At 43.0% G+C, this 24,027-nt stretch overlaps 7 non-coding genes across 7 annotated transcripts; 3 read left to right on the top strand and 4 right to left on the bottom strand.

Annotated features, from left to right (window-relative positions):
- Window positions 1-253: 253 nt before the first annotated feature.
- Window positions 254-326, top strand: trnar-ccu (transfer RNA arginine (anticodon CCU)). The gene has a single exon. It is a non-coding gene; the product is annotated as a tRNA-Arg (tRNA).
- Window positions 327-923: 597 nt separating this feature from the next.
- trnar-ccu (transfer RNA arginine (anticodon CCU)) lies at window positions 924-996 on the bottom strand. Its single transcript has one exon. It is a non-coding gene; the product is annotated as a tRNA-Arg (tRNA).
- Window positions 997-7,266: 6,270 nt separating this feature from the next.
- On the top strand, window positions 7,267-7,339 carry trnar-ccu (transfer RNA arginine (anticodon CCU)). Its single transcript has one exon. It is a non-coding gene; the product is annotated as a tRNA-Arg (tRNA).
- A 597-nt stretch (window positions 7,340-7,936) lies between these two features.
- Window positions 7,937-8,009, bottom strand: trnar-ccu (transfer RNA arginine (anticodon CCU)). The gene has a single exon. It is a non-coding gene; the product is annotated as a tRNA-Arg (tRNA).
- A 6,754-nt stretch (window positions 8,010-14,763) lies between these two features.
- On the top strand, window positions 14,764-14,836 carry trnar-ccu (transfer RNA arginine (anticodon CCU)). Its single transcript has one exon. It is a non-coding gene; the product is annotated as a tRNA-Arg (tRNA).
- Window positions 14,837-15,433: 597 nt separating this feature from the next.
- trnar-ccu (transfer RNA arginine (anticodon CCU)) lies at window positions 15,434-15,506 on the bottom strand. Its single transcript has one exon. It is a non-coding gene; the product is annotated as a tRNA-Arg (tRNA).
- Window positions 15,507-23,525: 8,019 nt separating this feature from the next.
- trnar-ccu (transfer RNA arginine (anticodon CCU)) lies at window positions 23,526-23,598 on the bottom strand. The gene has a single exon. It is a non-coding gene; the product is annotated as a tRNA-Arg (tRNA).
- Between the last annotated feature and the right edge of the window lie 429 nt (window positions 23,599-24,027).

A 24,027-nucleotide genomic window follows, 5' to 3' on the forward strand; every position in this document is an offset into this window, starting at 1 on the left:
GTGATGCAATAAATGTAATCTTGGATGTGATTTGACAGGTGGGGAAACCACAACCAAGTTACACGATACCACTTTAGCCTGTTACACATCTCGTCCAGGGCTCAAGACATATCAGGGATTCCAGGTCGTTTTCAATCACTGCCACAATAACATGTGGGACAATTGGTATGTCATTCATTGTGACACAATGCTTTGTGGTGCAACTCAAACCACATCGACACAACAGTCAGATGACTGTAGTGTCCACTCAGAAGCCCCAGTGGCCTAATGGATAAGGCACTGGCCTCCTAAGCCAGGGATTGTGGGTTCGAGTCCCATCTGGGGTGACCGACAGCAGAGTGGCGCAGCGGAAGCGTGCTGGGCCCATAACCCAGAGGTCGATGGATCGAAACCATCCTCTGCTATCCACCTTTTAGAGGTGTTGTGAACACAACTGAAAATGAATCAAACAACACTTTCTTTTCTGTGAAGACCTGAAAAACATCATCCTTCTTTTCTGCTGCATATAATCAAGCAGGGCTGATTACATCCAGAGGAGCACAAAGCAGCAATATGTGACCCATAATAATGTGTTGAACTATATAGTCTGTGAGCTCACTGTGGACTTGGTCACGTGAAATTTATCCACTTTTTATGATAGGTGCTGACTCACCAGAGGTAACAGTGTGTTGATGACCAGCTTCCTGATCATGATAATCCAGGATGAGTAATGGACGATTTGAGGATGAGTCACAAGAGATTTGGATGAAATTGATGAAAATAAGGATGAATTTGTCTTTTTCAGGTGTTCACAAAAAGAGGACAGTGTAGCTGGATTCATGTTCACAGCACCTCTAAAAGGTGGGTAGCAGAGGATGGTTTCGATCCATCGACCTCTGGGTTATGGGCCCAGCACACTTCCGCTGCGCCACTCTGCTGTCAGTCACCCCAGATGGGACTCGAACCCACAATCCCTGGCTTAGGAGGCCAGTGCCTTATCCATTAGGCCACTGGGGCTTCTGAATGGGGGAGATGACTGTTGTGTTCATGTGGTTTGAGTTGCACCACAAAGCACCAGTGAAGTCCATTGTGTCATGATGAATGACATACCATAGGTCCCAGATGTTGTTGTGGCAGTGATGGAAAAGTGGACAGGAAAAAGAGAGGAACACAATCAATCTGTTCTACATACGTGGCTTCAGATAGATATGCACTCCCCCAATGAAGAGTGTACAATAACAAATGTTTCTTCAATACACAGAAGTTCTGTGAGTCTGGGAACGCTGCGCACCTCTAGATGCTGTCAGCCAATAGCATGCACGTACAGTATCACGTGAAATCCACGATGTAGTGAAGTCGGGCATCGTGAAGCGCAAATATGTGAGTGATTACTATATTTGTGTATGCGATAAAGGAAGCTATCAACGTAGAAAAGAATTGGCTGTGAGATGCTGTTCATAAACTGAATTGTTCGTTGGTCATTATTTGTGAAAGTTCAAACTACAATCTCCATTTGAAGCCATTTAAATGTCATTACTACTCTATCTACTAAAGTTCTCATCCCTCAGACTGACCAGACACAATAGCAGGAAATAAAGACAACACATGACTAATAAAATCCTGTATTAGTGTAATGTAACATCTCTACCTCTGCTGGGTGAATTTTCTCCTAGGGCTTGTAGAGGCCAAGCCCAGCTTTAATCCACTGAGGTGGGAGTAACAAATTTGTTAAGTAACAAATTAAATTGATTGTTAAAGTAAATTGACCTTTCCTGAGTCATATTTGATTGTACACCTGGATATGGGTGTGGTCATCCCCGAGGGGGAGTTTGTTCAGGCTACGGTAGCAGTGTGCGGTAATGTCCTGGCTCAGAGCTACACACTGAAAGTTCCTCACAAGCTGTTGAAGTCCGCTAGCATTTGACTAACTAGTTAACTCCGCTTCATTCGTGTGTGTGTCCATTAAAGGTGATCCTCATCGTCATAGCAAACACAGCTGCATGTATCCACACCGCTCATTAACAAACAGCCTCAGTCTTTATTTACAGCCTAATAGATACGCACTGTTACCTGTCAAGGGTTAAGTTCAACTGACATAAAGCCTGCATGTGAAATAATCCACGCAGAAATTTATCACTGATTCCTTTTTCTCGCTGTAGGTTTGTGAATGCAGAATAGGGAAAATAGGGACGGCGCCCATATACTGTAATGTACTCAAACGCTTTGGCTTACCTTATGTTTCATTTAGCCTGCTTTAGTTTCGCTCTCTGCGATCTCTCATTGTCTGTGATGATTGTCAAAAAAACAGCGTTAATCACGTCCTGTCTGTAAACATTTGTTGTCATCGCCACTGATTTATGTGGAACCACTGTGTTTTTTAAATTCTTGGCAATATTTACCGGTCAATAGGATCGGCCCATCTAGTGTTTACACAATGAACAACGGAGTCACATTCGGCTGACTGAGAAAGCGGCTCCACGCTCAGCGCAGAGAAATCAACAGTTATTAAAAAGAAAGACAAACACGAGAAAAATAAGAGCGAAATACGTAGTAACGAAGTTACTGAAAGAAAAGTTCCAGGCCCATCGTTAGTGCGCGCACGTTCAAGTGGCGCATGCAAACAAAACGCACATGAACCCGAGAGGGGAGGGAGGTGTTGCTAGAGGGCACTCAGAGGGGGGAGGGGGGTGGAGATGGGGAGCTCAGAGCCACGCCCATTAACACAGAGCGTTTCGGAGCGGAAGTGATTTTATCAATATTCAATCAAAGATATTAAGCACCATGGATCACTTTGGAACAAGACATTTCAATTACAGTGTATTTTGACTTCTGGCAGATGAATGATATGAATTAAAAAAGCGTAAGATGGGACCTTAATCAAAAAATCAGACAGAAATGTCAAATCAGGAGACTGGATAGAGTCCCCTGTAGTTCAGGCTACAAATGGACAGGGTAAACCTTGCTTACTCCACTTTAATTATCTATTTGTTTAACCTCAACAATGTCGGATGTTTCCCATCTTTCTTTAATTTCGAAGGAAATATGCGTACATCCTGATTTTATCAAGCTTTTTCAGGGGTTGGTATTTAAAGGTTTGCTGCTGATCCATATCAAAACCTGAATCCAACAGATTTAATAACTTTCTGACTTTGACAAATGCAATAAATGTAAATTTTGGTTATTTGGCGGGTGGGAAAACCACACCCAAATTACATGATCCCAGTTTAGCCTGTTACACATCTTCTCCAAGGCTACAAACATTTCAGTTGAGCAAAGTAAGTAAACCAGGGGTTCCAGGTCATTTTCCATCACTACCGCAATAACATCTGGGACGAGTGGTATGACATTCATCATGACACAATGGACTACACTGGTGCTTTGTGGTGCAACTCAAAGCACATGGACACAACAGTCATCTTACACACTCAGAATCCTAGTTGCTTAATGGCTAAGGCACTAGCCTCCTATGCCAGGGAATGTGCGTTCGAGTGCCATCTGGGTTGACCAACAGCAGAGTGGCGCAGCGGAAGCGTGCTGGGCCCATAACCCAGAGGTCGATGGATCGAAACCATCCTCTGCTATCCATCTTTTAGAGGTGTTAAGAATAATGTGCCGTGATGATTTGTGGTTGATGTTGCTTGTACCCCTTGGTCAAATTTATTGACGTCATCATTCACCCTTATGGTCTCGGTACACAACAAACTCTGAATGTGCAGTCTTCCACCAGAGCCACTTGCTTGTGATTACATTCCAATCTAATGAACTTTCTACGGCAATCAGAGCCAGAATTACAAGGCTGGAAATCAACTACAGTCTCTTCGTCCCACTGGAGGAGCACCTGACTCTGTGTCCCCATGGCCGTTTCGTTGTGGTACCACAAAGCTGCAATATGTGACCTACTGTATAATAATGTGTTCAACTACATTGTCCATGAGCTCACTGTGGACTTGGTCATGTGAAACTCATCCACCTTTCATGGTCGGTGCTGACTCACCAGAGGTAGAAGTGTGTTGATGACCAGCGTCCTGATCAGGCTAATCCAAGATGAGTTATGGATGATTTGATGGCGAGTCAAGAGTCTGGAAGTGCTTTCATCACTTCCAGACTAGATTACTGTAACGCACTTTTTTCAGGCTGCTCCAAAAAGTCGCTGAAGACTCTTCAACTCATTCAAAATGCTGCTGCCCGTGTTCTGACCAGGACCAGTGCCAGAGACCATATTCCTCCTGTGTTGGCTTCTCTGGCTTCCTGTGAAAGCTAGGATAGATTTTAAAATACTCCTCACTTACAAAGCCCTTCATGGCCAGGCACCGACCTATCTGAAGGAACTTTTAGTTCCATATAATCCATCTACAGCATTACGCTCTCAACATACTGGCCTGCTGGTGGTTCCTAGAATTTACAAAAGTAGGATGGGGGCTAGAGCCTTTTGCTATCAAGCCCCTCTATTGTGGAACCACCTCCCTACCTCAGTTCGGGAGGCAGACACCCTCTCACTATTTAAGACCAGACTTAAAACTTTTCTTTTTCACAAATTTTACAATTAAGGCAACTTAGGCTACAAGGTTTTTTGTTTTGTTTTTGTTTTTTTTATAGACCTACACTGCTGGAGACTCAACATCCAGACTTACTGAGCTCCTCTCTCCTCCTTCTCTCCAACCATCTCTGTTACTCCTCCTCCTCTCTGATTTCACTCTCCAAGTCTCCAATCACACCCTACTAACTCAACTTCTTTCCTGGAGTCTCTGTGCTCTATGTCCTCACAGGTTTTTCTCAGGTTCACCCCTCATCCACCCATCTGCTATGGACCTGCTCTTCTCATCCCACGAGTATCACCCCTAACCTAATCATCGACTGGGGTCCGGCTTCCTTTTTTTCCCTCCGCGCCACCATACTGATCCACCCCTCATCCACCCATCCGCTGTGGACCATCTGCTGTGGACCATCTGCTGTGGACCTGCACCTCCCATCCACCAGTATCACCCCTTACCTAACCATCGGCTGGGGTCCTGCTGCCTCTCTTCCTTCGTGTCATCATACTGTTCCACCCCTCATCCGCCCATCCGCTGTGGACCTTCCTCTGTGGACCTGCACCTCCAAGCCCACCAGTAACACCCCTCATCAATCCATCAGCTAGGGTCCTGCTTCCTTTCTTCCTCCGTGCCGCCATACAGTCATCCACGCAGCTGTAATTGTGCCTTGACTTTAGTTATGGGAAACATAACCTTAACCACATTGACACTGACTCTATCTGGTCTATCTGCCACTCTCTCTGTCTCTCTTTCCCTGTTATTATCTTCCTTTAATTTCTTTTCCACCCAACCGGTCAAGGCGGATGGCTGCCCAAAAGAGTCTGGGTCCTGCCCGGAGTTTCTTCCTCATCGAGGGAGTTTTTCCCCGCCTCTGTTGCTTATGCTTGCTCTGGAGGGTTCAGTTGGGTTTCTCTGTCTGTTAAAGCGCTTCGAAATGTCTGTTGCCATGATTAAGCGCTATATAAAAAAAACTGATTGAATTAAGTTGATGATACATAGTGGAAAATAAGGATGAATATGAGTTTTTCAGGTGTTCACAGAAACAGGAAAGTGATGTCAGATTCATTTTCAGTTGTGTTCACAATAACTCCATAAGGTGGATAGCAGAGGATGGTTTCAATCCATTGACCCCTGGTTCATGGGCGCAGCACGCTTCCGCTGCGCCACTCTGCTGTTGATCAAGCGAGATGAGACTCCAACCCACAATCCCTGGCTTAGGAGGCCAGTGCATTATCCATTAGGCCACTGGGCTTACTGAGTGTCTGAAATGACTATTCTGTTCATGTGGTTTGAGTTGAAAGAATGAATGAATGAATGAATGAATGAATGAATGAATGCTTTTTATTTTGTACATGTGGGAGTAAAACAATGAAATACACTGAAGAGAAAAACAAACAAGATAATTGAAAGTAGAAAATTTTTTTTTACAAAAACCATAAGAAGTACTTAGTGTAAACAAACCAATCTTGAAAACATTTATGACAACACTTGTTTGTTAAAGCCCTTCTTTTCCCTGCTGCACCTGTTGAAAACCATGTTTTCTTATTTTTAAACTGGGTCATTCTTGGACGTTGCTTGAGCTCTATACTCAATCTGTTCCACAGCCTCACTCCCCAAACAGATATCTGAGTAACTTTTGGCTAGATGCTGAATCTGACAGATTTAAAAAACATCACCGACTTCGAAAAATGCCACAAGTCAGTCAGAGATTGCAACATTCTGCCAAGGGTAGGTAAGGGTACCTTGAAAGTAGTATCTGACAAGTGCATAGCTTTGACTTTTCAGGGTAGGTCAAAGCTACTGCATAGGTAGATCAAAGCACTAGCTTTGATCTATAGTCTTACTCACACTGGCCTTCTCCCTTGTTTTTCTATCTTATCCGGTTCCTGAATGTACAAAAGTAGAAATTTGACCTAGACCTAGTTTTCTCAAGGTCAACGTCACCATCTCATTTTCATCCCTTTTGCCACCCGAAAATGTGTTTTTTGTTTCATCTTTCTATCTGCAATGGTTGTGAAAATATTTGGTGGACATACAAACAAACAGATGAACACTGACAATTACATCACCGCTTTGAAACAGGATGTAACAAGGCAGTCACAGACTGCAACATCCCGCAACACCCCTGAATTCAAAATTTTACCCTGACCTACTTGTATAGGCCAAAGATCGAAGCTAGTGCTCCGACCTACTGTCATTGATCAAAGCGCTAGCTTTGATCTATGTTCTTAATCACACTGGCCCTATATCCCATCTTTCTATCTAATGAGTGTACAAAAGTTGAAATTTGACCTTAACAAAGTTTTCTCAAGGTCAAAGTCATCATCTCATTTTCATCCCCTTTGCTCCCTGAGTAATGTGCTTTTTGTTTCATCTTTCTATCTGCAATGGTTGCGAAGATATTTGTTGGACATACAAACAGACGGAGGGAGGGATGGACAGACAGACGGACCAACGAACACACAAGCACTGACAATTACAATACATCACCGCTTTGAAGCGGTGATGCAATAAATGTAATCTTGGATGTGATTCGACAGGTGGGGAAACCACAACCAAGTTACACGATACCACTTTAGCCTGTTACACATCTCGTCCAGGGCTCAAGACATATCAGGGATTCCAGGTCGTTTTCAATCACTGCCACAATAACATGTGGGACAATTGGTATGTCATTCATTGTGACACAATGCTTTGTGGTGCAACTCAAACCACATCGACACAACAGTCAGATGACTGCAGTGTCCACTCAGAAGCCCCAGTGGCCTAATGGATAAGGCACTGGCCTCCTAAGCCAGGGATTGTGGGTTCGAGTCCCATCTGGGGTGACCGACAGCAGAGTGGCGCAGCGGAAGCGTGCTGGGCCCATAACCCAGAGGTCGATGGATCGAAACCATCCTCTGCTATCCACCTTTTAGAGGTGTTGTGAACACAACTGAAAATGAATCAAACAACACTTTCTTTTCTGTGAAGACCTGAAAAACATCATCCTTCTTTTCTGCTGCATATAATCAAGCAGGGCTGATTACATCCAGAGGAGCACAAAGCAGCAATATGTGACCCATAATAATGTGTTGAACTATATTGTCTGTGAGCTCACTGTGGACTTGGTCACGTGAAATTTATCCACTTTTTATGATAGGTGCTGACTCACCAGAGGTAACAGTGTGTTGATGACCAGCTTCCTGATCATGATAATCCAGGATGAGTAATGGACGATTTGAGGATGAGTCACAAGAGATTTGGATGAAATTGATGAAAATAAGGATGAATTTGTCTTTTTCAGGTGTTCACAAAAAGAGGACAGTGTAGCTGGATTCATATTCACAGCACCTCTAAAAGGTGGATAGCAGAGGATGGTTTCGATCCATCGACCTCTGGGTTATGGGCCCAGCACGCTTCCGCTGCGCCACTCTGCTGATGATCACCCCAGATGGGACTCGAACCCACAATCCCTGGCTTAGGAGGCCAGTGCCTTATCCATTAGGCCACCGGGGCTTCTGAATGGGGGAGATGACTGTTGTGTTCATGTGGTTTGAGTTGCAACACAAAGCACCAGTGAAGTCCATTGTGTCATGATGAAGGACATACCATAGGTCCCAGATGTTGTTGTGGCAGTGATGGAAAAGTGGACAGGAAAAAGAGAGGAACACAATCAATCTGTTCTACATACGTGGCTTCAGACAGATATGCACTCCCCCAATGAAGAGTGTACAACAACAAATGTTTCTTCAATACACAGAAGTTCTGTGAGTCTGGGAACGCTGCGCACCTCTAGATGCTGTCAGCCAATAGTATGCACGTACAGTATCACGTGAAATCCACAATGTAGTGAAGTCGGGCATCGTGAAGCGCAAATATGTGAGTGATTACTATATTTGTGTATGCGATAAAGGAAGCTATCAACGTAGAAAAGAATTGGCTGTGAGATGCTGTTCATAAACTGAATTGTTCGTTGGTCATTATTTGTGAAAGTTCAAACTACAATCTCCATTTGAAGCCATTTAAATGTCATTACTACTCTATCTACTAAAGTTCTCATCCCTCAGACTGACCAGAAACAATAGCAGGAAATAAAGACAACACATGACTAATAAAATCCTGTATTAGTGTAATGTAACATCTCTACCTCTGCTGGGTGAATTTTCTCCTAGGGCTTGTAGAGGCCAAGCCCAGCTTTAATCCACTGAGGTGGGAGTAACAAATTTGTTAAGTAACAAATTAAATTGATTGTTAAAGTAAATTGACCTTTCCTGAGTCATATTTGATTGTACACCTGGATATGGGTGTGGTCATCCCCGAGGGGGAGTTTGTTCAGGCTACGGTAGCAGTGTGCGGTAATGTCCTGGCTCAGAGCTACACACTGAAAGTTCCTCACAAGCTGTTGAAGTCCGCTAGCATTTGACTAACTAGTTAACTCCGCTTCATTCATGTGTGTGTGTCCATTAAAGGTGATCCTCATCGTCATAGCAAACACAGCTGCATGTATCCACACCGCTCATTAACAAACAGCCTCAGTCTTTATTTACAGCCTAATAGATACGCACTGTTACCTGTCAAGGGTTAAGTTCAACTGACATAAAGCCTGCATGTGAAATAATCCACGCAGAAATGTATCACTGATTCCTTTTTCTCGCTGTAGGTTTGTGAATGCAGAATAGGGAAAATAGGGACGGCGCCCATATACTGTACTGTACTCAAACGCTTTGGCTTACCTTATGTTTCATTTAGCCTGCTTTAGTTTCGCTCTCTGCGATCTCTCATTGTCTGTGATGATTGTCAAAAAAACAGCGTTAATCACGTCCTGTCTGTAAACATTTGTTGTCATCGTCACTGATTTATGTGCAACCACTGTGTTTTTTAAATTCTTGGCGATATTTACCGGTCAATAGGATCGGCCCATCTAGTGTTTACACAATGAACAACGGAGTCACATTCGGCTGACTGAGAAAGCGGCTCCACGCTCAGCGCAGAGAAATCAACAGTTATTAAAAAGAAAGACAAACACGAGAAAAATAAGAGTGAAATACGTAGTAACGAAGTTACTGAAAGAAAAGTTCCAGGCCCATCGTTAGTGCGCGCACGTTCAAGTGGCGCATGCAAACAAAACGCACATGAACCCGAGAGGGGAGGGAGGTGTTGCTAGAGGGCGCTAAGAGGGGGGAGGGGGGTGGAGATGGGGAGCTCAGAGCCACGCCCATTAACACAGAGCGTTTCGGAGCGGAAGTGATTTTATCAATATTCAATCAAAGATATTGAGCACCATGGATCACTTTGGGACAAGACATTTCAATTACAGTGTATTTTGACTTCTGGCAGCTGAATGATATGAATTTAAAAAGCATAAGATGGGACCTTAAACAAAAAATCAGACAGAAATGTCAAATCAGGAGACTGGATAGAGTCCCCTGTAGTTCAGGCTACAAATGGAAAGGGCAACCCTTGCTTACTCCACTTAAATTATTTATTTGTTTAACCTCAACAATGTCGGATGTTTCCCATCTCTCTTTAATTTCGAAGGAAATATGCGTACATCCTGATTTTATCAAGCTTTTTCAGGGGTTGGTATTTAACAGGTTTGCTGCTGATCCATATCAAAACCTGAATCCAACAGATTTAATAACATTTCTGACTTTGACAAATGCAATAAATGTAAATCTTGGTTATTTGGCGGGTGGGAAAACCACACCCAAATTACATGATCCCAGTTTAGCCTGTTACGCATCTTCTCCAAGGCTACAAACATTTCAGTTGAGCAAAGTAGTGCCTGTAGTGTATATTCTTTTTTTTTTTGGTGTGTAAATATAATGTACATTCGGATAATATGATATATGTTAATATGTTTCCAATATGTGAATATGTAAATTTCATATGTTGCAGATGTTAATATGTATGTATATTATTTAACTATTTATGTTTGACCCCCCCCCCCCCCCCCCGCTGCCACGATCGCACAAATTTCCCCACTGTGGGACAATAAAGGTCTTTTATCTTATTATTATCTTATCTTAAACCAGGGGTTCCAGGTCATTTTCCATCACTACCGCAATAACATCTGGGACCAGTGGTATGACATTCATCATGACACAATGGACTACACTGGTGCTTTGTGGTGCAACTCAAAGCACATGGACACAACAGTCATCTTACACACTCAGAAGCCCCAGTTGCTTAATGGCTAAGGCACTAGCCTCCTATGCCAGGGAATGTGGGTTCGAGTGCCATCTGGGTTGACCAACAGCAGAGTGGCGCAGCGGAAGCGTGCTGGGCCCATAACCCAGAGGTCGATGGATCGAAACCATCCTCTGCTATCCATCTTTTAGAGGTGTTAAGAATAATGTGCCGTGATGATTTGTGGTTGATGTTGCTTGTACCCCTTGGTCAAATTTATTGACGTCATCATTCACCCTTATGGTCTCGGTACACAACAAACTCTGAATGTGCAGTCTTCCACCAGAGCCACTTGCTTGTGATTACATTCCAATCTAATGAACTTTCTACGGCAATCAGAGCCAGAATTACAAGGCTGGAAATCAACTACAGTCTCTTCGTCCCACTGGAGGAGCACCTGACTCTGTGTCCCCATGGCCGTTTTGTTGTGGTACCACAAAGCAGCAATATGTGACCTACTGTATAATAATGTGTTCAACTACATTGTCCATGAGCTCACTGTGGACTTGGTCATGTGAAACTCATCCACCTTTCATGGTCGGTGCTGACTCACCAGAGGTAGAAGTGTGTTGATGACCAGCGTCCTGATCAGGCTAATCCAAGATGAGTTATGGATGATTTGATGGCGAGTCAAGAGTCTGGAAGTGCTTTCATCACTTCCAGACTAGATTACTGTAACGCACTTTTTTCAGGCTGCTCCAAAAAGTCGCTGAAGACTCTTCAACTCATTCAGAATGCTGCTGCCCATGTTCTGACCAGGACCAGTGCCAGAGACCATATTTCTCCTGTGTTGGCTTCTCTGGCTTCCTGTGAAAGCTAGGATAGATTTTAAAATACTCCTCCTCACTTACAAAGCCCTTCATGGCCAGGCACCAACCTATCTGAAGGCACTTTTAGTTCCATATAATCCATCTACAGCATTAATCTCTCAACGTACTGGCCTGCTGGTGGTTCCTAGAATTTACAAAAGTAGGACGGGGGCTAGAGCCTTTTGCTATCAAGCCCCTCTATTGTGGAACCACCTCCCTACCTCAGTTCGGGAGGCAGACACCCTCTCACTATTTAAGACTAGACTTAAAACTTTTCTTTTTCACAAATTTTACAATTAAGGCAACTTAGGCTACAAGGTTTTTTGTTTTGTTTTGTTTTTTCTTATACACCTACACTGCTGGAGACTCAACATCCAGACTTACTGAGCTCCTCTCTCCTCCTTCTCTCCAACCATCTCTGTTACTCCTCCTCCTCTCTGATTTCACTCTCCAAGTCTCCAATCACACCCTACTAACTAAACTTCTTCCCTGGAGTCTCTGTGCTCTATGTCCTCACAGGTTTTTCTCAGGTTCACCCCTCATCCACCCATCTGCTATGGACCTGCTCTTCTCATCCCACGAGTATCACCCCTAACCTAATCATCGACTGGGGTCCGGCTTCCTTTTTTTCCCTCCGCGCCAACATACTGATCCACCCCTCATCCACCCATCCGCTGTTGACCATCTGCTGTGGACCATCTTCTGTGGACCTGCACCTCCCATCCACCAGTATCACCCCTAACCTAACCATCGGCTGGGGTCCTGCTGCCTCTCTTCCTTCGTGTCATCATACTGTTCCACCCCTCATCCGCCCATCCGCTGTGGACCTTCCTCTGTGGACCTGCACCTCCAAGCCCACCAGTAACACCCCTCATCAATCCATCAGCTAGGGTCCTGCTTCCTTTCTTCCTCCGTGCCGCCACACAGTCATCCACGCAGCTGTAATTGTGCTTTGACTTCAGTTATGGGAAACATAACCTTAATCACATTGACACTGACTCTATCTGGTCTATCTGCCACTCTCTCTGTCTCTCTTTCCCTGTTCTTATCTTCCTTTAATTTCTTTTCCACCCAACCGGTCAAGGCGGATGGCTGCCCAAAAGAGTCTGGGTCCTGCCCGGAGTTTCTTCCTCATCGAGGGAGTTTTTCCCCGCCTCTGTTGCTTATGCTTGCTCTGGAGGGTTCAGTTGGGTTTCTCTGTCTGTTAAAGCGCTTCGAAATGTCTGTTGCCATAATTAAGCGCTATATAAATAAAACTGATTGAATTAAGTTGATGATACATAGTGGAAAATAAGGATGAATATGAGTTTTTCAGGTGTTCACAGAAACAGGAAAGTGATGTCAGATTCATTTTCAGTTGTGTTCACAATAACTCCATAAGGTGGATAGCAGAGGATGGTTTCAATCCATTGACCCCTGGTTCATGGGCGCAGCACGCTTCCGCTGCGCCACTCTGCTGTTGATCAAGCGAGATGAGACTCCAACCCACAATCCCTGGCTTAGGAGGCCAGTGTATTATCCATTAGGCCACTGGGCTTACTGAGTGTCTGAAATGACTATTCTGTTCATGTGGTTTGAGTTGAAAGGATGAATGAATGAATGCATGAATGAATGAATGAATGAATGAATGAATGAATGAATGAATGAATGAATGAATGAATGAATGCTTTTTATTTTGTACATGTGGGAGTAAAACAATGAAATACACTGAAGAGAAAAACAAACAAGATAATTGAAAGTAGAAAAAACAACAATAACAAGAGTCAAAGCATTGAATCCCACATGTCCAAAAAGGACTAGGGGGAAGCATAAGCTTATTTGAACCAACCCCTCCTCAAATACTTAATCAGTCAGTCATCCTAATCAAATACAGTTAGACATAAATATTTCCAAAAAAAAAAAAAAACGGAAAAAGAATGAAGTAAACAAATATATACATATTTACAAAAACCATAAGAAGTACGTAGTGTAAACAAACCAATCTTGAAAACATTTATGACAACACTTGATTGTTAAAGCCCTTCTTTTCCCTGCTGTACCTGTTGAAAACCATGTTTTCTTATTTTTAAACTGGGTCATTCTTGGACGTTGCTTGAGCTCTATACTCAATCTGTTCCACAGCCTCACTCCCCAAACAGATATCTGAGTAACTTTTGGCTAGATGCTGAATCTGACAGATTTAAAAAACATCACCGACTTCGAAAAATGCCACAAGTCAGTCAGAGATTGCAACATTCTGCCAAGGGTAGGTAAGGGTACCTTGAAAGTAGTATCTGACAAGTGCATAGCTTTGACTTTTCAGGGTAGGTCAAAGCTACTGCATAGGTAGATCAAAGCACTAGCTTTGATCTATAGTCTTACTCACACTGGCCTTCTCCCTTGTTTTTCTATCTTATCCGGTTCCTGAATGTACAAAAGTAGAAATTTGACCTAGACCTAGTTTTCTCAAGGTCAACGTCATCATCTCATTTTCATCCCTTTTGCCACCCGAAAATGTGTTTTTTGTTTCATCTTTCTATCTGCAATGGTTGTGAAAATATTTGGTGGACATACAAACAAACAGATGAACACTGACAATTACATCACCGCTTTGAAACAGGATGTAACAAGGCAGTCACAGACTGCAACATCCCGCAACACCCCTGAATTCAAAATTTTACCCTGACCTACTTGTATAGGCCAAAGATCGAAGCTAGTGCTCCGACCTACTGTCATTGATCAAAGCGCTAGCTTTGATCTATGTTCTTAATCACACTGGCCCTATATCCCATCTTTCTATCTAATGAGTGTACAAAAGTTGAAATTTGACCTTAACAAAGTTTTCTCAAGGTCAAAGTCATCATCTCATTTTCATCCCCTTTGCTCCCTGAGTAATGTGCTTTTTGTTTCATCTTTCTATCTGCAATGGTTGCGAAGATATTTGTTGGACATACAAACAGACGGAGGGAGGGATGGACAGACAGACGGACCAACGAACACACAAGCACTGACAATTACAATACATCACCGCTTTGAAGCGGTGATGCAATAAATGTAATCTTGGATGTGATTTGACAGGTGGGGAAACCACACCCAAGTTACACGATACCACTTTAGCCTGTTACACATCTCGTCCAGGGCTCAAGACATATCAGGGATTCCAGGTCGTTTTCAATCACTGCCACAATAACATGTGGGACAATTGGTATGTCATTCATTGTGACACAATGCTTTGTGGTGCAACTCAAACCACATCGACACAACAGTCAGATGACTGTATTGTCCACTCAGAAGCCCCAGTGGCCTAATGGATAAGGCACTGGCCTCCTAAGCCAGGGATTGTGGGTTCAAGTCCCATCTGGGGTGACCGACAGCAGAGTGGCGCAGCGGAAGCGTGCTGGGCCCATAACCCAGAGGTCGATGGATCGAAACCATCCTCTGCTATCCACCTTTTAGAGGTGTTGTGAACACAACTGAAAATGAATCAAACAACACTTTCTTTTCTGTGGAGACCTGAAAAACATCATCCTTCTTTTCTGCTGCATATAATCAAGCAGGGCTGATTACATCCAGAGGAGCACAAAGCAGCAATATGTGACCCATAATAATGTGTTGAACTATATTGTCTGTGAGCTCACTGTGGACTTGGTCACGTGAAATTTATCCACTTTTTATGATAGGTGCTGACTCACCAGAGGTAACAGTGTGTTGATGACCAGCTTCCTGATCATGATAATCCAGGATGAGTAATGGACGATTTGAGGATGAGTCACAAGAGATTTGGATGAAATTGATGAAAATAAGGATGAATTTGTCTTTTTCAGGTGTTCACAAAAAGAGGACAGTGTTGGTGGATTCATGTTCACAGCACCTCTAAAAGGTGGATAGCAGAGGATGGTTTCGATCCATCGACCTCTGGGTTATGGGCCCAGCACGCTTCCGCTGCGCCACTCTGCTGATGATCACCCCAGATGGGACTCGAACCCACAATCCCTGGCTTAGGAGGCCAGTGCCTTATCCATTAGGCCACTGGGGCTTCTGAATGGGGGAGATGACTGTTGTGTCCATGTGGTTTGAGTTGCACCACAAAGCACCAGTGAAGTCCATTGTGTCATGATGAATGACATACCAATGGTCCCAGATGTTGTTGTGGCAGTGATGGAAAAGTGGACAGGAGAAAGAGAGGAACACAATTAACCTGTGACTGAATGTCTGACTGAAAACTGTCATAGCAGGAAAAAAATGTTGAGCAAATAGACAACAAATGTGATGTGACAACAGATTATTATTCTTATGACATGACAAAAATTTAAAGTTTGTCTTTAACAATCACGATGGATGCTTCAGCGCTTGTTTTACCTTTGTGAATCAGAGTGGTTCGCACTATGTTTTGGGGTGTGTGTCAAAGGATGCTCATCATGTGACTGATGACGTCCAAAACGCCAAATGCTTTGTTTGGTCGAACCACAGTTCAGAGATCACCTGACGCTCATATGTTTGAACACAAACAAAGAAGGATTTATCCCAAACTTTTCCCGACCGGTTGTGTTGCCCTTTCTGCATCGAGTTCATTGTTCTTTACCAGGGCTTAAAAAAAGCGTACTGTTATTGTTACCTACTGATGATGTTTTTAACTAGAAGTAAGTTTATGTTTCATTTTAAAAAGTACATTTTTACCTTTTTCTTTTGTATTTCATGAAAACATGTCTTCCAAGATGCAATTTATGGGATAAATGGTCAAAGTAATAACCGGGTTCTGTATATGCTGGCTTACGTTGGTTAACAACTATGTGCCTCCCTTACCACTGTTCCGCTCTGATTTGATCTCTGACAGCTGATTACCAAACCTGGGAAAGGTGCAGCAGCCAGTGAGGCGTGAACAAGTAGACATAGCATCAGAGTTAAAGCTAAATCCTCCTGACAACTAGGGGAAAAAAGTGTCTTACAATTTCTGTTTTTGTGTGATTTCCTATCTATTTGGGCCTAAAAAAACAATTTACAATTTTAATTAAAAAAAAAAAAAATTTATTTTAATTTCAAAGCATGTCCATTGAAGAGGACAACAGGACGATATCTGCGTGAAAATAGAACTGAATTTAGAAAATGGGAAAAAAGGAGCAGATTATATCTTTAGAGTGATATTCACCCAAGAACACATTCAATTTGAACAACAACAATAAAATTCTGGATCACTCTTCTGTTAGTAGTCGCTTGCAAGGACAAATTGTAATACATTACAGTGTAATGTAAAACATGTATTCAGTTCAACAGTGAACTATAAGACATAGAACAAAGGTAGTTCTGCTTTTCTTCTTCCTCTGGATATTTTAGCTGTGATAATCCTGGAAGCATGCTTTCTTTTTGGTTATGCAGGGGAACATCTTGCATCTGGTGCACCTGATATACAGTATGTGTTGCCATTGCAGCCCTTGTTCCTGCATCTTTCTGCATGTTTGATATCCATCATCTCTGGCATGTGCCTGGCTCCTAGCTTGCGTACAGATGGCTCTGGTTGTGGGATCCTTGTTTTGGTTGGTGGCTGATACTCTTCCTCACTGTCTTCACTGCTGTCATCAAATGAGGGACTATCCAGCAGCTCTACAGCCAGGTGCAATTTGAAGTCCAGGTACTGCTGTGTGGTCTTAGCTGGTCGATTCAGGGCTTTGCTGTCAGACTTGTACAGGATCCAAGCGTTTGTGATGGCAACATCAAAGAAATGTGTCATATCACACATGACGTCCACTTCTTGGTCCTGGTTGACGTGCGGTAGAAGCTCAGCATTCGGTCACAGAGGTCTACGCCACCCATGTTGTCATTATATTCCCTGATTACTGCTGGCCGTCTCACCTGTTCATGACTTTTATTTATTTGGATCATCTACGACAGATATCCTGTGGATCTTTCCCAAAGACAGTGGAGGCCATCAGAATTGGTTTATTATCAAACCATTTTGTCACTGCCAGCTCAGGTCCCCTCCGGACCAACGTCACTGAAGCCCCTCTCCCTTATTTTCTTAGCTGCTTATCTCCTGGCAGCTAGCGTTGCTTTGGAACCCTGTTCTTCATAATGGTTCCAGTTGCTGGAAGACCCTTTGAGAGCAAAGCGTCCATGAGATCGATCGTTGAGAAATATTGATCGAAGAACACATGTGTTCCTGTAGGAACTGACTTGACCATTCGCAGGACCGCTGTAGCTCCAACTCCCAGTCTTTGGCCCCTGAATGTGTTCTTGCCCTGATAGACTTCAAAATCCAGGACCAGACCGTTTGGCGAGGCAAACACAAAAACCTTTAGTGCCAGTAGGGTTTGGCTTTCCTGGCACATACTGCCTGACTGGGCAGCGGCCTGTGAATGGGATGATTTGTTCGTCAACACACACCTTGTCACTCCTTGGAAGGCTGAGACAACCTTGCCTCACACGGTCAAGCAATGGTCTGACTCTCTACAGAATGTCTGACTCCTTTGCCTCTTCAGTTACATCCAGGTCATTGACAATCTTGAGTGAGCTCCTCAGCTTGTAGAACCTATCCCTTGTCATTTTCCTGCTAATAACTGGCACATTAGTCTTTTTAGCCCAAAACATTTTCACTCTGGGATAGCCAAGGCAGGCCATGTGTACTGATATGCCAAAGAATATCTTGATTTCTTGGGCAGTAGTTTTCAGTGACAGTCTTGCAGTTTGCAGCTGTCTTTGATTTCATCATCAATGTACTGTGAAAAGTACTGGATTGGACTCCAGTATTCATGGATTTTAGGGTCATCTTGATTGGAAGGAAGCCCAGGTAGCACAGGTGTGAATCTGTTATGATGGATGAAAAAAAGAAACCAATTAAGTTAATAAAAGGAGTAGCAGTTATTTTTTTCCACATCAATTTGGATTAATGCAGTGATTTCAAATCATGGATGCAATATGACTCCCTATTGACCAACTTTATGAGCATATTTTTTAGGTAACTTGCATATATTTAACAGCATTCACACATAGTACAAATACTACAATAATCTAGCATTTTCATAAAATGTAATACATTAGCCTGAAACTAAATAAAACATACAAGTTAGTCCTGGCCCACAGAGCACGACAACTTTGCTGCTCCTTCTCTGCCTCTGAGTCTGTGTCATCAGATTCTCCTACATCTTTTTCCTCTCCTTCTTCATCATCATCTTCACCTATCACAGGCTGATACTCATCCTCCTCATCCTTTTCCTCATTTGACAGCTCCAAATCTGAATATCCCTCTACTATCCGGTGTAGAATACTCTCTGCTTCATTTCTTTGTCCTACAACATTGTGCAATCATTAAAAACATTAAAACGGTCCTGGTGTCCACTACAGTTGACATTCATTAAATGCCTGTTATTTCAAAACAGAAATAATGAAACTGTTTTCAGATGTAAAAATATTGTTCTCTATGAACAAGAACATATATAAATATCATGGTAAAAATATCAATAGATAAAGAATATTTGACTTACCTCTCCTCTTTCCATAAAATGTGGTTGTTGGTATGGTAGCCATCTTGAAAGAGGACAAAAGTAAAGTTCCCAGTATGCAAGCCCATCACATGATACATCACTGGAAAGCCCAGGATGTCCCCTACAAAATACTATAGGGCTTGGAAGGGTAACGCCAAAGACTTGAGATACAGATGAACAAAATGTCCATTATGAACGACATAAATGAATGGGCTGGGTCTCAGGAGGAAATAAATAAATAAGGCTTACACATAAAGTATAAAACGGCTCCAACAACCACATTTTAGACATTTTCTCTGTGTTAATTTTCTTGATATGCTGATTTTTTGCAGTGTCAAAGAAATAAAAGCTTGCTGCTGCATTGATGGATGTGCAATCATTTTTCACTGTGGAAGATAAAGGTGTCAAAGTACGGTGGCAAGTAGTTCTGTAGGATTTAGAAGATTATTGCATGTTCACCAAAAGAGCTGTATTTCATGTAATGCCACCCTTTGGCCTTTGTCAACATTTTGGACCCCACCTACATAATCCCTAATAGGAAGGCATTAGGGAATATGGCGGAGGTCAAGTACAAGGTGATGAAGCAGGAGCCTCTGATGTCAACCTGTGGATGTCCATGAACTACTTGGCTGTCACCTGCCATCTTATCACTGAAGAGGTAAGTATCTGTCTTATTGCAGCATGTACTTCCTTTATTTGAACTGCTTTGTGTATTGCTATAAATCCGGGGCTTTTTATTTAGTTAGTTTATTTTTCAGACATGTCATTAAAGCATTATAATCCATCCATTATAGTTGAAATGGATGGATTATAATGGATGGTCATTTGAACAGACTTGAACACCTTTATCTCATTTGCAACATCAACAACTTCCGGGGAAAAAAAGGGCTGACAGGTAGAAGCTTTCTGGCTTGCGTAGTTCCTGTTGCTAGAATCAAAAGAAACACCTCTCATTACAATGTTTTCAACTAATTCATAAATTAAATTTTGACAGTGATTGTGGCACATCTTTATTTCAAACCATCCATTCAGTCGAAATAGACGTGAGTGTTTCTGCACACGTCTTCATCAGTTCACCTTGAATGAGGCATCCGCTGAACTGCAAGTCCAGATATCGTCCGTTGTACCAGACGTGACCCAGAGGAGGGTCAAATTTATTTTCTTATAGGAACAGCAAGTTTTTTCAGTTATTGATGGTGAAAACAAGAGGTATCCGTCACTGTTCTTACAGTTTCTGTACAATTTTATGATCATATTAACCAATTAACCATATTAAAAATTAACCAACATTTTCATGTTGGTTAATTTTTAATATGGTTCACCGTTAGTATTCAATGCTGTATACTAACGGTAAACAAAGTTAGTATTTAGTGACCTATTCTAACTTTTTTCACCGTGATATTTATGCTCTGCATCCTCTTCTTTCACACCAACTACCTTCATGTCTTCTTTCATTGAAGAAGAAAGTCCACTGTATTATCCCTCAATGGGGAAATTGTCTTTCTCACTCTACACTACAGCTGCATGTAGTTACATATGGGTTAGGTCATGCATACATACATAGTTGAATACAGACCCCTGAACACAACACACTAGGGGCCTGTAGGCATGCAATTAGTAACATCACACATCAAACAGTAGGGGGAGGCAGAGTTATGGGTGGCGCATGGGGGATCTCGCCTCAAACTCTGCTCTGCTACCTCCAGCTGTCTCCTGTCACAGGGGCCAATAAGCAGCATGCAGGGGGATAGCGTCTTACTCATGGGCACCTTGGCAGTGATCAGGAGGTGAACTGACACCTCTTGCCTTCCAATCCACACTCCAAGTGTTTTGGTCAACATGGGTCTTGATCCGGCCACCCTCCGGATCCCAGCCCAAAGCTTAGTGAACTGAGCCCCTGCTGCCACTAATGCATTCATTCTCTCCTGTCTCTCCTGTAGAATTTTCGGATTGTGCCTCGCACACAGGATGCCTCTGGTCATAGTTGTCAGCCAAAGTCGAACCAATCTGAAACCTATCAGTTGAGAAAAGCCTGTTTTTAACTAAAAATCTGTGAAATGTTTCCAATGCAGTCTTATTAGTTTGGCCCTGTTTCACAAGCACACACCCTCTCACTTTACGCTATTTATTCACTGTGTAGCACAATCACTTCTCACATTAATCAACAGAAACCGTTTTGCTTTAAATCTTTTATTCTGTACAGAGTGAAGTACAACCAGGACAAGAAGGCAGGTTTGAAGCTGATGATTTACTTCAGAACACCACCAGATGTCACTATTCTGTGTCGTTTCAACGCCCCGAAATTTTGGTTTGTTTTCTGGCACAATTAGTTTGAATCATTTCCAAATGCAGGTCACAGGTCCTGCTGGAGCCTATCCCACCTGACAATGGGTGAGAGGCAGGGTACACTCTGGAAGTGTTGCCAGCACACTGAGGGGCTGCATTTTTTCAGACTTGTGTTCTTAATCCAGTCTGAATAGTGTTCAGACATCAATTAGCTTAGATAGACACATGCAGAGAAACTGCAAGGATTTGTGGAAATAGTAATAACCTGCACCACCAGTGACCATGCCTAATGCAAAGGGAGCGGTTGCTGTCGCCACCTCAAGCCAAGTCCACTGTCCCGCTTCTTCTAGGTCTTGGTATTCAATGGCTGCCTTCGTAGCAATAAGATTTCTCAATCTTGTCCTCTCCTCTTCGATTTTGCAGTCAATCTTCTGTGGGTCCAGAGCATAAACTGTCACAAGAGAAGTTGGAATAGCTTCAACATTTATTTCGTCAACGGCATACAATGCAGGAAACGTCTCGGAGCTGCAGTTCGAATATATCATCATCATCATTATATCATCCTGCTTTTATGAATGTCAGGAAATCTCTTTGATCAGGTGATGAGCTCTTTGATCGGGTAACTGATCTCTTTGATCAGGTTATGATCTCTTTGATCTTCTCATTTGGTCTTTGATCCTTTGGTTTATGTTTGTGAATATTGTTCCTTGTTTCCTCTTTGATGAAGTGAATCAGTCTTCTTGGTTCATCCTTTATGTTTTGTGGACACCAATGACGAGTGTTTGTTTGTTATAAGCACTGTAAAAATAAGTATCAGAATCAGAGTCTTTATTTCTCATGCTGACACATGTTTCCATATGAGACAGTACGAAATACCCCTCTGAAGGTCCCAGTTAGTCTGTTGGGTAAAAATAAGATTTAAAAAAAAGGAAAATTGAATATGTACAGTATCTGAACAACAATTTTATGTACAATGTGACAGATTAAAGTGTATGATTGTTCAGTCTATTGCATTTAAAAAAGCACCATATTGCACTAAATCCCCATGCTTTTGTGGTGACATACGGGGCATGAAGGTGACTACAGAGCACCACTGGAGTTCATTTGTCTGAATGCGTCCCACCACTACTGTCTCATCCGCAAACTTTACTGTGTGACAGCTCGGGTGTTTTTCCTAGCAGTCGTATGTCAGTAGGGTGAACAGGAGGTGGCTGAGCACGCAGCCCTGTGGGGAGCCGGTGCTGAGGGTGATAGGGGAGGAGACAGTGTTGTGTATCCTGACTGTGATTTGTCTGCCAGGAAGTCCAGGACCCAGTTCCCTGCGGTTGCAGACAGTCCCAGCTCTGACAGCTTCTGCACCAGGGTCTGTGGGATGATGGTGTTGAACACCGACAATGCTAACCTAGGTTTGTAAGGGGCTAAAAGGGTAAAGTGCAATACATAGACATGAAAGTACACAGGCAACCAGTCCCAAATTGCCCATAGGTGACAGTGTGTTTGTGAGTGTTTATCTGTGCCTATGAGTGGCTCTGTGGTGCACTGGCATTGCGCCCGGAGTGTACCCTGCCTCTCACCCCAGTCCGCTGGGATAGGCTCTAGCACCTCGCGACCTGTGACCGTGGATGAAGCGGTTTGAAAATGAATTAAAGAAGGAATATAAACATTATACGTGGCTAATGAGCTATGTAGCTCCGAGCTACATGGCTGATGGGAACGTTGCCCAAGTCTCAGAGAACACGAACAAACTAGTCTCCCTCAGTCCTGCACAGCTCCGTCAGTTCGTCCAGCTTGTTAGGCAGCGAGTTTACGTTCCCCATGATGACGGAGGGGACGGAGGGCTTGACCCGCATCCAGCTAGCTGTTCTAGACATTAGCCTAGCCCTTACAACTTGACACACTCGATGGATATCTCAGTGGGAATAAGGTTGTGTGTTTCTGGTTCTCCTTTGACCTTCGTGGACATTAACTCCTCCCTGGAGTACACTAGCCTAGTGATATCAATTGTATAAAAATAACAGATGCAAAACCACCAAAAAGCAAAGCAAAAAACAGAAAGACTCGCTTAGCACAGAGGAAAACTGCATCCTGCTCATTCATGGATGGAAGTTAATGGGCTATGGAAAGTAAAGGTGACTGTATTTTTCAGGTGCTTACAGAAACAGAAAACTGATGTTGGATTTGTTTCAGCTGTGTTCACAACACCTCCAAAAGGTGAATAGCAGAGGATGGTTTCGATCCATCGACCTCTGGGTTATGGGCCCAGCACGCTTCCGCTGCGCCACTCTGCTGATTATCACCCCAGATGGGACTCGAACCCACAATCCCTGGCTTAGGAGGCCAGTGCCTTATCCATTAGGCCACTGGGGCTTCTGAATGGGTGAGGTGACTGTTTAGTCCATCTGGTTTGAGTTGCGCCACAAAGCACCAGTGAAGTCCATTGTGTCATGATGAATGTCATACCACTGGTCCCAGATGTTATTGCGGTAGTGATGGAAAATGACCTGGAACCCCTGGTTTACTTACTTTGCTCAACTGAAATGTTTGTAGCCTTGGAGAAGATGCGTAACAGGCTAAACTGGGATCATGTAATTTGGGTATGGTTTTCCCACCCGCCAAATAACCAAGATTTACATTTATTGCATTTGTCAAAGTCAGAAATGTTATTAAATCTGTTGGATTCAGGTTTTGATATGGATCAGCAGCAAACCTGTTAAATACCAACCCCTGAAAAAGCTTGATAAAATCAGGATGTACGCATATTTCCTTAGAAATTAAAGAAAGATGGGAAACATCCGA

This window comes from Antennarius striatus, chromosome 2 (assembly GCF_040054535.1).
Source record: "Antennarius striatus isolate MH-2024 chromosome 2, ASM4005453v1, whole genome shotgun sequence".
In the NCBI taxonomy this organism is placed as follows: Eukaryota; Metazoa; Chordata; class Actinopteri; order Lophiiformes; family Antennariidae; genus Antennarius; species Antennarius striatus.